General features: G+C 39.2%; 1 protein-coding gene across 2 annotated transcripts in view; it reads left to right on the top strand.

Moving 5' to 3' along the window:
• LOC131425288 (metabotropic glutamate receptor 1-like) overlaps positions 1-15966 on the top strand; it is an 88186-nt gene that overhangs the window by 69253 nt on the left and 2967 nt on the right. The gene's annotated exons all lie outside the window — the stretch shown is intronic.

Raw genomic sequence — 15966 nt, 5'->3', positions numbered from 1 at the left:
AACTAAATATCAAGGTCGTCACAAGGTGAGCTTGGTTCTCACTGGTTCCTGTCTCATGCCTACACGTGTGTCTGTGGTGACAGATGGTCTATGGAATGCGTTGATGGCAGAATGAGAGGATGAGAAATGACATATAAATTCAAGTAATATAATATCATAGCATATCGCAACATATCATTTTATTTATTCTATTATTTATTATATAATTCATTGAACTATATTATATTGTTTTTTATTGTTATTTTCATAATTAAATTTATTGTTATTATTATCAATTTGTCATCAATAATAATAACATATAATATTTTTATAGATGTACATATTATTATTATTATTATTATTAGAAGAGAAATATTCTACTTCCTGCAGTATTGCGAAGATAGAAGAGCATAACTGACACTCTACATTAACTGTTGTTTTATATCATGTATCGTAATATATTTTATTATATTATGTTATATTATATTATTTTGTAAGCTATTATATCATTTTATGTTATATTAATTTCATTACACTATGTTTCATTGTATTTATCAATATAAAACATTTTGCACGGGGCGTAAAGGGGAAGGAGCATCAGGGCATCGGACGAATTGATGACTGGACGAGGGATTGTGGATAGCCAGCCCAAGTCACTTGAAGGAAACTTGTTTCCTTCTGAAGGTTTGACATGAGTCTGACGCGCCCTTCTCAAACAAACCATCAGGCGGGTTCAAGCATGTATAGCGATATGCTTCATCCATGCACTGGATATTATGGTTGGAAGAGCATCTTTTATTCCCGCGGAATACGAGTAAGTGACTCTACTTACGTATCCGCCCAACCCTTTTTGTTCGCTTTTCGGTAACAGCTATAGTAAGAAGGTGAATGGATGAGTCATATCGGGGCTACTGTAAGTCTACCCGCATCCACTGGCAAGTCCTTGAACTGATGGTGGCTTCACTTCACATCACATCACATCACAAAATAGTGAAAGGCAGAATAGTCATTTTTGTTCTATGCACTGTCATAAACACGAAGAAAATAATATAGGGATTGAACATCGATTGTGATAATATTATAATTCTTATGATATATGATTTAAAAATGATGAGAAATCACTCTACTTGGAATAATTTTGAGCATTCTGAACATAGTGTTATTTTCCTGTTTTTTTGTTATATCTTTATAAACAGATTGATTGAAGGCGCATAAAAAACAGTTAAGTAAAATTTAATTCCGCTCGACAGTTTGAAAATCGTTGTGAAATTTGTACCTTGTATCAAGTTTGTGATTTAAAGTACTCTTCTGTTTTTTTATTGATGATAGAAAAGTGTTCTGTATTCATTCAATGTTTATAATGTCGATGGTGACTAAGTTTCAACTAGTTTAATTGAAAACAAGTTATTTTCAAGTTATGAAAAAATAAGTTCTTTCAGTATGACATTACAACGTAACGACAACTTATTTTTAGCCGACCTAACAACTAGTAGAAACTGCGCTTTTTGAGTCATGCAAGTGGTTAGATATTAGTAACAATCACTCAAATATCTGGTTGCAAACTAGTCACAAACAAGCTAGCGTAACAAAAATTGTTACTTGGGAGTTATTTTTTTTTTTAATATTGACCATGAGCCAAACTCGGTTCAATGAACTTTATGTTGGCCATGGGCTTAACCCGAAGCAACAGTTATTCTTTTTTATTTTAATATTGATCATGAGCTAAACTCGGTTGCAATGTACTCCATGTAGGTTATTTGCTTAACCCAACGCATCTCTTATCGTTTTTTTGTTATTTTCTTTTGTTTTTTTTGCTGATTTTTTTAATTTTATTTGCCATAAGCTGAAGTTGGCTTACTCATTGCGCACTTCTGGCAACACTTGAAAAGAAAAGCTTACCATCGTTATTTCTTTTTTTTCGGCTTTCTCGTCGTTTGTAAATTGTCTTAATCATACTTAAGATGAAAATGAATTTAAGATTCTCCAGTTCTGTTTATCATGGCAGGATCGCCAATGTGATATTCTCCCTTCCGCGGATATCCACTTATATTCCAGACACTCGTTCGCGGCCTCCGACTCAATGCAAGCCACCGTTCTTCCGCACTGTCACCCACTGCTACACGCTAACCCAATCCTACTCAATGTGGATATCACATAATTCAGGATACCACAAACCTCACTTAGCATCAAAAGTTGAATGAATGTAAAAGTTTTACCCATTCCGTACGTTTGTTTAAGGAAAAAATGCTATGTTAGTAACTATTTGCGCATTTAATACTCGATTCCTATATTGCTCTATGTGATAATTTGCTAACATCATCGTTTTCTTGGTCCATAAAGTGAAAAATAGAAAGCGCGGAGTTGATTTGAGTTTTGCGTTTGAAAGCCAATATCTACTGTAAATTAGAGCAACATCACTATCACGGTTCTCACTCTCACTCTATTCAGATTTTCGTTAATAATTTACGTTAAGTTCATAGTTGTATTGTATGTCACCAGTTGTCACACTTCCAACTTTCCCATCGGCTATGTAACGGTAGTAGACAAGACGCAACAATTCATCGAAACAGAATTCTTTTGCTCAATCTATAGCCGCTAACCGTTCTCAAGGTCAAACGGATACAGGTAACATTCTCGTAGAAAACCTACTTCGAGTTGATGCATTCAGTGTATGTGGCTTCCGGGACCTTTGCCTAACGTAGGGCATGATGATATGTGCTCTCACCTGTCACCGAGGCAATCAGTCACCAGTAGTAGTTCTAGTATTGTGTTAGTTTACTAGAGAGCAGAAATTTTTTATGCAATGCTTTAGTGTGCAGGAAATGATACCTTTTAGTTGGACTTCAACTTCCATCATAATATAACGAATGGCTTCAGTTTAGTGCTTACAACTTACAGCATAGCTATGAAGTGTGCATAAGTTGTACTGGAGATTAAACTTTGGAAATGTTCAAGCATATATTTTAAGATCAAAGGACAAGATTGAAATCAAGCGGAACGTAAAAGTTTATGAATTGCTGGTCTAGATTGCGATTTTTACACAGAATGCCTAGTGACGATTTTAATGATATTTGCTTAAGCACAATTGGAGATAGTATCGAGTGTGCTTCCACAAGCGATTAATTTTCCAGAATCAATCAATTTTCGTATATTCATAGCTTCAGACCTGTGGTTTGTCTCGAAGGGCCTAATCATTCTAAAAATGATCTATTCTGTCCGTCATGATGTGACCAAACTAACTAATCTTTAAATGTACTGGCAGACAGCCAGCCATTTTTCAGTAGTGACTGCAAACCGTGTGTCATACGGAAAGATTTCCATATCTTGAACTCGTACCCAAATCGTATTTTACTTTCAAAATTGTGAAATTCTTCGTCATCTAAGGTAATCGCAATTACTGCTAATTCTTCGTTGGAAATGTGCCATCTTCATGCACGATGGAAAAATGTCAAAAGAATGATTCGGTAAAATAATTTTTCACAAATAATTCCTAACAAGATGCGAGAACACGGGACGGTCAATTGTGATTTGCGTTTAGTTGAGCGATTGCGTTCAGATACCAAGGTGACAGTATTATAGATAGGCGTCATTGTATTTTATCTCGTACTGCGAAGAAGCAAGAGCTTAGGCATAGGCCCAAAATTTCAGCTTCGATTGACTTAAAAACTTGACAAAATAAAATGTTCTATTATAACAAAATACAAATGAAAAAATATGATTTTTGATAGTTGTTTCCTTCGATTTTATAGACAATAAACTTTAAACGAGTTTTTTTCTATAGCTGGTTTTGAAAGTCCGTGTCCATCGTCATTCGAAAACTACTTATTATTATTTTCAAATTTTTAATACACATTCTACATGTAAAATACCAGATCCCAACGTTTTCCTTTTAATTTTTTGTTACTTTGTGGATGATTTACAGCTACAAAATGGCGGATTTTTTTCGTAAAAAATCGTAGTTGTGACTTTAAACAACCACCAAAAATTCAAAAAATTAAAAAACTTAAAAAAACGTTAAGGTTTAGAAAAACATCTTCTATATCTATGCTGTTTTGATTTGTTGACTTCTGATTAGTCTACGCCGAGATACGGTGGACACCGCAAATCATGATTTTTAAGAAGTGTCTTCAAAAGTACTACAAAGCCGGTGATTATTTCTTAATTTTTTTCCATGAAAAAAATACAAAATGTTTGGATGATGCTTTTTATCATGCAAAACATTTGAATTTGTTTTTTTGGACGAAAGCTCTAGAAAAATTTTGCAAAAATTGTGTTATTTTTCATCCGTTAGATCCTACCCCTCCCTTATGCTAATTTTTGATACAAATTCAGACTCATTCGCTGAAAAACCATAAACTCGCTTGCAATGACCAATTTTCAGGTAAGCTGTTCAAGTTTAAAGGAAAGGAACTCACAAATTGATAAAACGAATGATATGCTCTATCTACAAATAGGATGATAATCTAGATCTTGCCAATACTTTACTGTCGTCTAGCACTACTAGCTAGGGAATTCGTTGGGCTGCTGATTTTAAAGCAGCATACGATACAAAGCTATCAGAGAAAGAGAGTTTTCTCAAAATATCTCCCAAAAATATATGTTTTCTCGGGAATTTTAGAATATTAGAAATACTCGGTACTTTTTGAAAAATACGAAGCAAAAAGCAAGCAAGCTGTAATTCCCAGATGATGCTTAAATGTTCGTTTTAAGTGTCACATATGAGCCTCAAACTTCTACAGTTTACTTTTTCAAACTGTGGACATACAAAATTTTGTGATTTTTTTTTGGTAAACATGAAATATTTCCCTTCCACATGGTACTAACTTCAATCGATTGGTGAACAAAAATTCTTAAATGTTAGATTTAAACATACCGTAGATGTCAAAAGCTCCTACGACTTTAGTTTTTTTTTGTGAAAATATCAGGAAACTTTTTGAGATTTTCAGTAGATTCTAAATTCTTTCACCCAATATATTTTAGCAAAGTACCAAATTAAATCGATGTGTATAAAAAAAAATCTAGGATGTGTGCTCAGTATGGCTAGTTGAGTCCTGAAGATTCTAAAATATCTGTAAAAATACCATTTTTTATTTGTTGTGAATATGAATATGTTCCTTCCTCAAATTTTAGATATGTCTCAAATACGAGGTTTTCCATTACTTATGACTGAACTTTAGTTTATGTTTATACTCAGAAGTTTTATTAGTTATATGTAATTGAAAAATATTGCACTTTATTTATTTTTTGTAAAAATGATCATAAAACTTTTAAAATCGGCCTACTAACGGCTGAGATATAGTCAGTCAAAGTAAGTGTTCCCACTTTTTTTCAAAAGACTTTTGTTTGCACTTTTTCTGATAAGCTTGGGTAAACAACTTTATTTTTCATAACTCTCAGTTTATTTCATTTTCAATGAGTTCACCTTTCTAAAAGTGATAAAACTTTGGAAATCATTCGAAAACTAGCTGAGACATAGTCAGTCAAATCTAACGCTCTCACTTTTCATGGTACCTTTGGTAGTTAGTATCACTTTGGGGTGGCGAGGTTAGAAGAGTGTAGAAGAAAAGAGAGGTACGATATTTCGAAAATCTGTACGGGTTTTGTGGCTTTGTGGATGATTTTAATAATGTGGCTTGTATCTTTGAGATGATGATGGAGGCCTAAAAGAGAAGAAAACAATTTGTAAAGAAATACCACACCTGCCTTCACGAACTTTAATAGACTGCAATAATATTGAGGCTTTTTTTTTGGTTCAGTGTATAAGAAGTGCTTAGAAGTATTATTTTTTCGCTCGGCTATATTTCAGTTTTTACCGGTATAATTAACCATAATCTATTTACTTTGCGGTGTATCTAGTGATTTGAAGTGAATTCTACAATGTAGTCTATTTACGGCTACTCTTCATTACAACTCAGTGGTAAAACTTGCATTTGATCGCTGTTGATTCGCTTTAGTTTGTGCTACGTTTATCAAGCCATTAGCACTCACGTCACTCTCGCACTCACGTTCCTGTCAAAATCATTCTATGAACATGACGAGAAGTAAATGCAATGCTGAACCTTGTTTTGGTTCATCTGGATCGAGAAGTGGCAAGATAACCTGCGAATCTTGCTCCGGTAGTTATCATATTAAATGCGCAAATGTGAACAGCACTCTTTCTAAAAACCATTCGGGACTGTCCTGGAGTGTGTTGGTTTTGCCCTAAATGCCGTGGGTCTGCAAATAAAAACGCATCATCCACTGATACGATGAGCTTGATTCTCCAACGCACCACTTCTACATTAAAACTGGTTGGTGCCTTGACTGATTCAATGCAAACTTTCTGCCGTATGTATACCCAGGCCGGTGCCAAGGTTTGCTGTAACAACCAATTTCGAGATAGATTGGAACGCTCCGTAAATAACGGCACTACTTTTTTCGAACGCCTTGATAATTTACAACTGGATTTAACCAACCTCTTCGAGTCAATATTTGAAGACAATAACAAACGACCCCGCACCAGTAGTACTAGCCGCCCTTCTATTGTACAACCAGAAAAAATCGCCAAAACTGACGCAGCAGTAAACAATCGTCCCACCAATGACATCCCTGCGTCATGTACCACAAATTTGGAAAGTATTGCTTCAAATCCAAATTCCACCGCTATAGAAGAGAATGCAGTTCCAATAGCAACCAGTAACTGCTCCACTTCAACGCAACCACTGTTTACAACTCAGCCAGTGATGCATCTTACTACCACCGTGAACTCTGATTCACATCCTCCGTCATCAGCTACCATCATCGACATTAGTAGTAACTTCATCCAGGCAGTACAAGAACCATCGTCGTATGCAGCTTCCCAACTTACTAGTTCTTCATCAACAGTACCGCCCTATTCAGTGCAGCCTCGGCAGCCACAACCGTCTACAAACAATAACAGGCAAGCTACCATTTCTGTTATATCAAATGTTCCCTATACTGGCCCTCTCCCCTGCCTATACTGTAGTAAATACCATAGCCCCCCTCCCACAACGACAAACTGAAAATAACCGCGCAATAGATTATAGAAATAAAAGTGTACCTCTATTAGTAGCTCCCTCCGTCCAACCTAATACCGAAAAATGGTACTACTTAACACGATTCATGCCCACTGAAACTGAGGAAAATATTATTAACTATATTAGTGCTAGAATTGAGTGTAGCAGAAGTTCAATTAGGTGTCAAAAACTGGTACGTTTGAATACTAACCGACCTCTTCCTTTTGTCTCTTTCAAAATTGCCGTTCCAAATACCCTTGAAAAGGTGATCAATTCACCAGAATTCTGGCCACATGGCATATCTATCTCCCCTTTTTTATCACTCAGTTCAAAACAGGCAGCTCATCACATACCGAATTCACCGCGTCCCCAACTTCCCCGGCTTCCATATATCAACAACAGCACTCGCTTGCAATCTCCACTAATGCCGTCAATTCCATCGAAAAGGCCTCGTCCAGTGTACCCACGATCCCCCATGCGTCGCTCACCGAACCCTATTCCCTTCCAGCAAAAATCAAAATTTCTGACAACATTAGTCTGAGCATGTACTATCCGAACGTTGGAGGAATCAACTGCTCTCTCGAAGATTATCGTCTCGCTTGCTCTGACGGTGCCTACGACATATACTTATTTACGGAGACATGGTTAAACGGCAACACTCTCTCTAAGCAAATATTCGGTGATTCATTCTCTGTTTACAGGCAGGATCGCACCGAGCAGAACAGCCATAAAAAAGCGGCGGTGGTGTATTACTCGCCTGTCGCTCAAAATTCAAATCTCAACAGTTGTCTCTCTTGAACTGAACCGGTGTCGAGCAGCTTTGGGTTGCTCTCATGTTCTCAGATTACACGCTCTATATTTGTGTTCTTCATATCCCGCCTAATCGTATCAATGATATGTCCCTGTTTGATCAGCATTTGAACTCGCTCTCACAGATTGAAAACCAAATGGCTTTAGACGATAAGGTGATTATTATAGGCGACTATAATTTCCCCGGCATTAAATGGTCTCGCTCTTCGTCTAATTATTTATATCCCGATATTGCAAGCTCGTCCAAAACACCTACTTCCCTGAAACTTCTTGATAGCTATAGTACTGAAAGACTAGTACAGTTCAACGATCAAAATAATAGTAACAATCGCCTGCTTGATCTCTGTTTTGTTAGTCTTGAACTCATAAATACTTGCTTAATAACCCTCGCCCCCTCCCCGCTCGTTGAATCTTGCCAACATCATCCCCCACTACACATTGCCATTCGTGATTCTCCGTCTGTTGTTTTCAATGACGTCTCCGAATCAACTTTCTTTGACTACAGAAATGGTAATTTCAATGAAATGAATAGATTTCTGATGGAACTGGATTGGAACTATTTACTATCAAATCGTGACTGTAATTCTGCCGTTGATCTTTGGACACATAAAATAACCGACGCTATTAATCAATTTATACCCAAAAAGCTACGAAAAAAATCGCTCTGTCCACCGTGGTCAAACCGAACTTTGAAGCGTTTTAAACGAGCCAAACGATGCGCTTCGAGGAAATTCACCAAAAAGCCTACTCTTCATTCTAGATCTTATTATCTGTTCCACAACAATCGTTATAAACGATTGAATAAATCGCTCCACTATGCCTTTCAATGTCGCATCCAGAAGAATCTTAAATCCCACCCTAAAAGGTTTTGGAATCACGTTAATGAACAAAGAAAGGAATCAGGGTTACCTAATCATATGTCGCTCGGCACTCTGCAAGCATCGACCCCGCGTGATATCTGTGATCTCTTTGGCAAACACTTCAGCAGCGTTTTCTGTGAAGAAAATCTGGCTAGTAATAACATCCTCGAAGCTGCCAACAATGTTCCTTTACGCCCCCCCGTTGGTCCCCATCCCATTATTACCATAGATATGGTGAAAGCTTCCTTAACTAAACTGAAAAGATCATCAAGCATTGGACCTGATGGAATACCCTCCATTATTCTCAAGAATTGCTCGGAAAGTCTACAGGTTCCTTTGATGATATTATTCAATATTTCCTTGCGCTCAGGAATTTTTCCTAATGCATGGAAGGAATCGTTCATCTTTCCTGTATTTAAAAAAGGTGATAAAAGCAATATATCAAATTACCGCGGAATTGCTGCATTATGTGCTGTATCTAAGCTTTTTGAAATAATCGTTTTGGACTTCATTACCCACAACTGCTCTAGCTACATATCTTCAACTCAACACGGTTTTATGCCAAAACTATCCACATCTACAAACCTGGTATGTTATACATCCTACGTAATTCAGTCGCTACAGGCGCGACAGCCAGATTTTTGCTTTTGATAAAATAAATCACCAAATAGCTATTGCTAAACTTGACAGACTTGGATTCAATGGATCATTTTTGAATTGATTGCATTCGTACCTGATTGGTCGTAGTATGATAACTAAAATCGGAGACTGTACAGCTGAACCTTTTCGAGCTAACTCGGGTGTACCTCAAGGCAGTCATCTTGGACCCTTTTTATTCTTACTTTATCTGAACGATTTGAACCATTCGATGCAATGCTTGAAATTATTTTTCGCCGACGTCTTTAAATTGTTCCATCTTATTAAAGATCACGAAGATGCCAGATTCCTACAAAAACAGTTGGATATTTTCTCCAACTTGTGCGACCTCAATAGAATGGTATTAAACCCATCTAAATGTTCCGTGATCTTTTTTACTCGCAAACGCACAACGGTAGTATTTAACTATACTATTTCCGGAACTATCCTCAAGCGAGAATCGACTGTAAAGGACCTGGAAGTCCTTTTGGACTCTAAACTTAGTTTCAAACATCACGTCGAGTATATTATCTCTAAGGCTTCCAAGACACTTGGTTTTATTTTTCGAGTCACAAAGAATAGCAAAGAAGCATATATTGCTTAAAAGCACTATATTGCGCACTGGTTCGTTCTATCCTAGAATACGCTTCTGTCGTCTGGGCCCCCTATTATCAACTGGACATCAATCGCATCGAAGCTGTTCAGCGTAAATTTCTTCGCTTTGCTCTTCGTAGTCTTCCTTGGAGAGATCCCAACAACCTCCCAAGCTATCAGAAACGCTGTAAACTGATCGATCTACACCTGTTATCTGTTCGCCGAGATCTCTCCAGGGCAATATTCGTGTCAGATCTGTTGCAATCTGTGATAAGTCAAGTTTGTCAATTAAACACTCGACCGCTACGTGTACCAGTTCTCTTTATTATGTATTCTTTTCCAAAGCTTTACCACAGATCATCAGACCTATCACCACATCTCCTCTTGTTACATTTAAAGTTTTATATACTTAGGCTAATGTTTCCAGTGTTATTTATTGCATGAACCGACTCGGTCTGTTAATCACACGTGATGGACGAACACGCCTTGCAGACTTGTCGTCAACAAGAGGTTCTGATGAAACAATGGTGTTTCCATCATACTCTATGTTTGGTTCTGGCATACTTGCATCCTTCTGCTGTATGGAAGGTTGTACCTCCAGTTCATCAGTCTCCTTGTTTCTTGGAAGTTTGTTAAAGGATGTTTCTTCACAATTGCCGTTGATTCTTTTCAGATGGCTTGAATTCCTGTCGTAGACTTTTCCTGATTCTTCACATAGCACTGATACTCGTGGCCCCTGTTTATTTACCACGGTCATAACGGTGGGACTAAATGTAGTAGTGAGCTTGTTACCAGGAATAACATTCTTCATTAAGACTCTATCACCTGCTACGATCTCTGATGGCTTGGCTTTTCGCCGCTGATCCTCCGTTAGTCTACCTTTCTCCTTCATTTGCAAGTCCCTGTCCCTGTAGTCCGTAGAAGTAACTGCACCCGTGCCAACATCTTGTAGTGATGGTAGTTTGGTGCGTAGGGTCCGACTGAGCATCAACTCACTAGGAGTTTTTCCAGTTGTGGTATGCGGTGTTGCATAATACATAGAGAAGTATGCATTTAAATCGGCCTTCCAGTCGCTGTTCTTCGTCCGTCCCGGATGGCCTTCATGTCCAAGCTCAAGTAGCCTTGGTCTAAGGTTTTTCGGTATAACCAGTTTGCTACCTCTCACAATCAAATCCTCAACTGTACCTGATAAGGCTTCAACAGATCATTTGTGTAGTTCCATACACCCTTTTCCAAACATTCTTTCAATGCTTGCATTTTAGGGTCACTGACAGAGGCGACTTCGACTTCTTCTACGTCAACAGCTGTATGTTCTATAACACTTCGAATATAGACATCGGAATCAGGATCGAACTCTTCGACCTCCACTGGACGTGAAAGACGTGACAAGGGGTCAGCGATGTTTGACTTCCCTTTACGATACACAATATCATAGCTAAAAGCTTGGAGCCGTAAAACCCAGCGCTCAATACGTAAACATGGGGATGAAGTAGGAGTGAAAATCGATTCGAGGGGTTTGTGGTCGGTCTCAAGTTCGAACCGTATACCAAAAAGATAAATCTGGAAGCGTTCTACTGCCCAAACCAGGGCGAGAGCTTCCTTCTCCGTCTGTGCGTATCGGCACTCTGTGCTCGTGAGGCTCTTACTGGCATATGAAATAACTTTAGGATTATCTTCATGAAACTGAAGAAGAACCGCTCCTAATCCGACCGGTGATGCGTCCGCCACAACTCTGGTTTTCAGCTGAGGGTCGAAGTGAGCGAGTGAATCGATGTTTCCAACTAGACGAATGAGTTCATTGAAAGCCTGATCTTGAGCACGTTGCCAGACGAAAGTTGAATTATTCCTAATGAGATCACGAAGCGGAGACGAAATCGTTGCCAAATTCGGAATAAAAGAACCGACGTAATTCACCAACCCAAGAAAACTGCGTACTTCTTTACAGGTGTTCGGGGGTCGAAAACTTTGTATGGCCTCAATCTTACTTTGCGAAGGTATAATTCCATTTTGATTAAACCGTTAACCAATGAATTCAATTTCCGTAAGCTTAAAAGCACACTTTGATTGATTGAGAAGAATCCCGTACTCGCTGAGCTTCTTCAGAACTTTCTCAAGAGCTTGATCGTGTTCTGACCTTTCACAACAATATCATCGATGAAGTTCACCGTATTCTCACAGTCCGCCAAGATCTGTTCAAGAATCTTCTGAAACATTTCCGGCGCACAAGAAATTCCGAATACCAGTCGCTTATACCGGAAAAGCCCACGATGAGTTATGAAAGTAGTGAGATGCTTGCTTTCGTCGTCGAGTTGAAGTTGATGAAAAGCGTCTTTTATATCAAGTCGCGAGAAAAACTTGGCACCGTTCATTTTCCACCGTATCTCCTCGATAGTAGGTAGTGGGTGTGTTTCCCGAAGTATCGCTTTGTTGAGCTGCCGCATGTCGATACACAACCTAATGTCGCCGCTGTCTTTTACCACTATGACCATCGGTGAAGCCCAACGACTTGGTTCCGATACCTTCTCGATTATGTCTTTGGACAGTAGTTCATTCAGCTTATCATCTACTTTTACCAGCATAGGTAATGGTAATCGGCGAAGACGCTGAGCAACAGGTTCAACCGACTTATCTATGGGAATGTGTATCTTAATCCCGCGAATAGAAGGGAATGGTCGACAAACCTCTACCTTATGCACCGATTCCCGTTGACTAGGAAGTCCGACAACTAACACTCCAAGTCGCTTAGCTGTTTGTTTCCCTAGAAGAGGCTGAGGTCCGTTTCTCACTACGTAAAAACGTGACACAGCTTTCAGCTGTTTGTGGCCATCCAAAATGACGATCTCTGCATCAAACATTTGTATAACTTCTAAGCAATCTGTTTGAGCATAAGCCTTGAATTTACGATCCGAAGTACGTACATCTCCGATTATATAAACTCCGTTCTGTTTCATCGACTCCCACGTACGATCATCAATAATGTTAGATTGAACCCCTAAGTCTATTTGCATCTCAATCAGCACACCGCCCACTTTCGCCCAAATGAGCTCATCCGAATCGTTTCCAGAAGATACCATCTTAACTAGTTCAATTTGTTCATTTCCGGTTTCGTCCTCAATCGCGTGTATCTCTCGCGTGAATTGTGTTGCTCTTCTTTTCGTCGCGGAACCTGCACCAGGAGAAAATGTTCGTTCGCGAGGCCTCTTCAAAAAGGTCGATTTGCTATTGTTCATCGGCCGGCTTGCAGGTACGTAACCCGAGGATGAGTAACACGCTACGGCAAAATGGCCGCGTTTCCCGCTTTTCGCGCATGTCTTATCCCGTGCTGGACAAGGCTGTCGTCCGTGAGAACGACCACAGAATTTGCACACTGCAGCAACGTATTGGACGTTATCTGTAGGTCTGACTACTTGCAAGTGAGTACTCCTTCCGCTAATCTGATCATTCGCCACACGTGATGTTTCAAACGCATTTACTTGCTTCACTACTTCTTCCAAGGTAAGATCTTCCTCCTGAAGCAATTTTGTTCGCAACTGGCTTGGCACAAACTGAAGCATCTTGTCAACAATGGCGATGCCGGAGCTCTCCGACGATGATTTACCAAAATTACATTTTGTTCCATGTGCCTGCACTCGCATCAGAAATTTTTCCAGTGTCTCCTCTGGCTCCGGCTTCATTGCCCAAAAAAGGAACCGCTCATGGGACTCATGACGTTGAGGTGCAAAATATTCGTCCAACTTTTTCACTGCCACTACATATGGATCGATTCCGTTTTTTTCATCAGCTGCTACATCTGCTCCCGGGATGCTAAAAAATATATCTTGAAGCTCAAACGAACCGCAAGCCAGCAGAATGTCCTTCTTCTCAGTTCCATCCTTTATTTTCGATGCTCGCAGACAAATTTCAAATCCTCGCTTCCAGGTTATCCATCTGTTCCTGCGATCTGTTAGGGGAACTCCTACAACCGATAACACAGGCAGCTTAGAAAAAATTTTGCTTTCATCCATCGTTTCGCAAATAAGACACCTCACATTTCGTGTACTTGCTTAACACGGGTTAATACAAATTGTATCTCGGTTCTACAAACGTAGGTCAAATTAGTACAACTAATGACTTTAGTTTTTTTTTATCTTACCAGAGCAAGCGTCAATGAATAAAACTTTACTCGATCACTAGCTGATGTTCTTTTCTCTCGACACAGAGCTCTTCCGACGATCTCCAGGGCCAACGAATGGCAAAACAATTTTCCACCGCTTTCTTGACGCGGACTCTTCTGTTTCCAAGACACAGAGCTTCAATCGCACAACTTTCTGTTTACTAGACAACGACCAACGAGAGTGCACACGCTGTTGTGTTTACATTCCTGAACTCTCTTTTCCTCTGTTTACTAGACACAGTGCCAGTTTTTTTTTGCTTGCTAGACGCAATGCTCGGAGCTTTTACTTCTGCTTTCTAGACGCAGGCTACCTTACCAACACACCTACAAACAGAATGGTGTGAGCTTTTTTCCTCTACCGCCATACTCGGAAGCCGAATATTTGAGTTTTTTTTTCTCAATTTAATCAGCTATATTTGATTGAAAACTTACCTATATTGATAATCCTGTAATAAGGAACATTTATTTCGTAAAGCCCGAAAAAAATCCTATCCCTGTCGCCAATTTGTGATAAGTCAAGTTTGTCAATTAAACACTCGACCGCTACGTGTACCAGTTCTCTTTATTATGTATTCTTTTCCAAAGCTTTACCACAGATCATCAGACCTATCACCACACAATCTAAAATTGATTGCCCCGAATTGTTAGGCAAACTAAATTTAAATATTCATTCTCGAAATCTTCGATCTCATCAATTCCTGAGAATTCAAACCGCTCGCACTAATTATGGCTATAATGAACCTTTCTCCAGTATGTGTCGTCTATTCAATCGATGTGCTCATGTATTTGATTTTATCCTGTCTCGCAATACCATAAAACAATTTTTTTTAAACACAATCTCAAACAGTCCTTCCAACTCCAATACTTAAATTCTAGATTTAGCTTTAGGGTGATTTAGTATCTAATCCACAAGTTTAGTTTAGTGCTCCCTCAGTAAGTCTACTTCCATTCTCTATCGATTATGCAACCAAGAATAATATTCACCATTAGGTTTGTTTCTAACATCCGCTCGACTCTCTCGATTCCCCGGCTGTCCACCATCTTCTTCGGAACTAACTAGATCTTTATGATGTTACTAATACTTTTTGCATCCCCCCTCTTCATCTTTTCACCATCTTTTTAGACAATTAACTTGATCTTTTGCCGCTTTCTACTTCTTTCGAAACGCCCCCCCCCCCCTTCCACCCCTTCTATCCCCTTCGTAATTCCATTTACTACAATATTCATCTCTCTCTTTTTCTGTCCTTTTTTCTTGCATTGCCGCTCTCCGAGGGCCACTCTCTTTGATGTCCAGCATGCCGGACACCCGCCGAGTGTTTGTGACTTGGGGGTTTTCCCGCGGACCCTCACGGACAGCAGGATGCGACCCTCAACGTCTCCGTCCAGTCACTCTTGACCCTCGCCGGGAGTAATTTTACTTTAAGCCCTTAGTATTAAGCAGTATATCTGTTGGATCTTTGTAATCTATTGATATAAAAAGACGAGGAGGTTTTATGCCTGCTGGAGAGAGAGATTGTAAATTTCAGCTCCAGCGGGCGTTTTCCTGCTCCCAAATAAATAAATAAATAAATAAATTCGTGAGTTTAAGCCAGCGCCGCTTTGCCGCTTTTACGTATTAATGGGTCCGGGGGCAAGATTTTTTTGTGTCCCTTTAGCTGTCTTTTTTTGCCCGGGGCCCCTAAGATCGTGGGCACTGCTATGTAAAAGCGGCCTTGGTTTGGGCTCACTGGTGAGTGCCGACTATGATACCAGCAGTTGAATACAGAGGCGTATTTTAGCATAAGATCAAGATGCAATGGAAGATGGAATATGGAGACGGCGTATGAATCACGGATTGCATCAGCAGCATGAAGAACCAACTATCGTATCGTCTATCGTCCCAATAAAAATGGTTCTTGAATCTGATCCGAAAAGCGCT

This window comes from Malaya genurostris, chromosome 1 (genome assembly GCF_030247185.1).
Source record: "Malaya genurostris strain Urasoe2022 chromosome 1, Malgen_1.1, whole genome shotgun sequence".
In the NCBI taxonomy this organism is placed as follows: domain Eukaryota; kingdom Metazoa; phylum Arthropoda; class Insecta; order Diptera; family Culicidae; genus Malaya; species Malaya genurostris.
The sequence above is the reverse complement of the archived record's forward strand: the minus strand, read 5'-3'. Positions and strand labels throughout refer to the sequence as shown.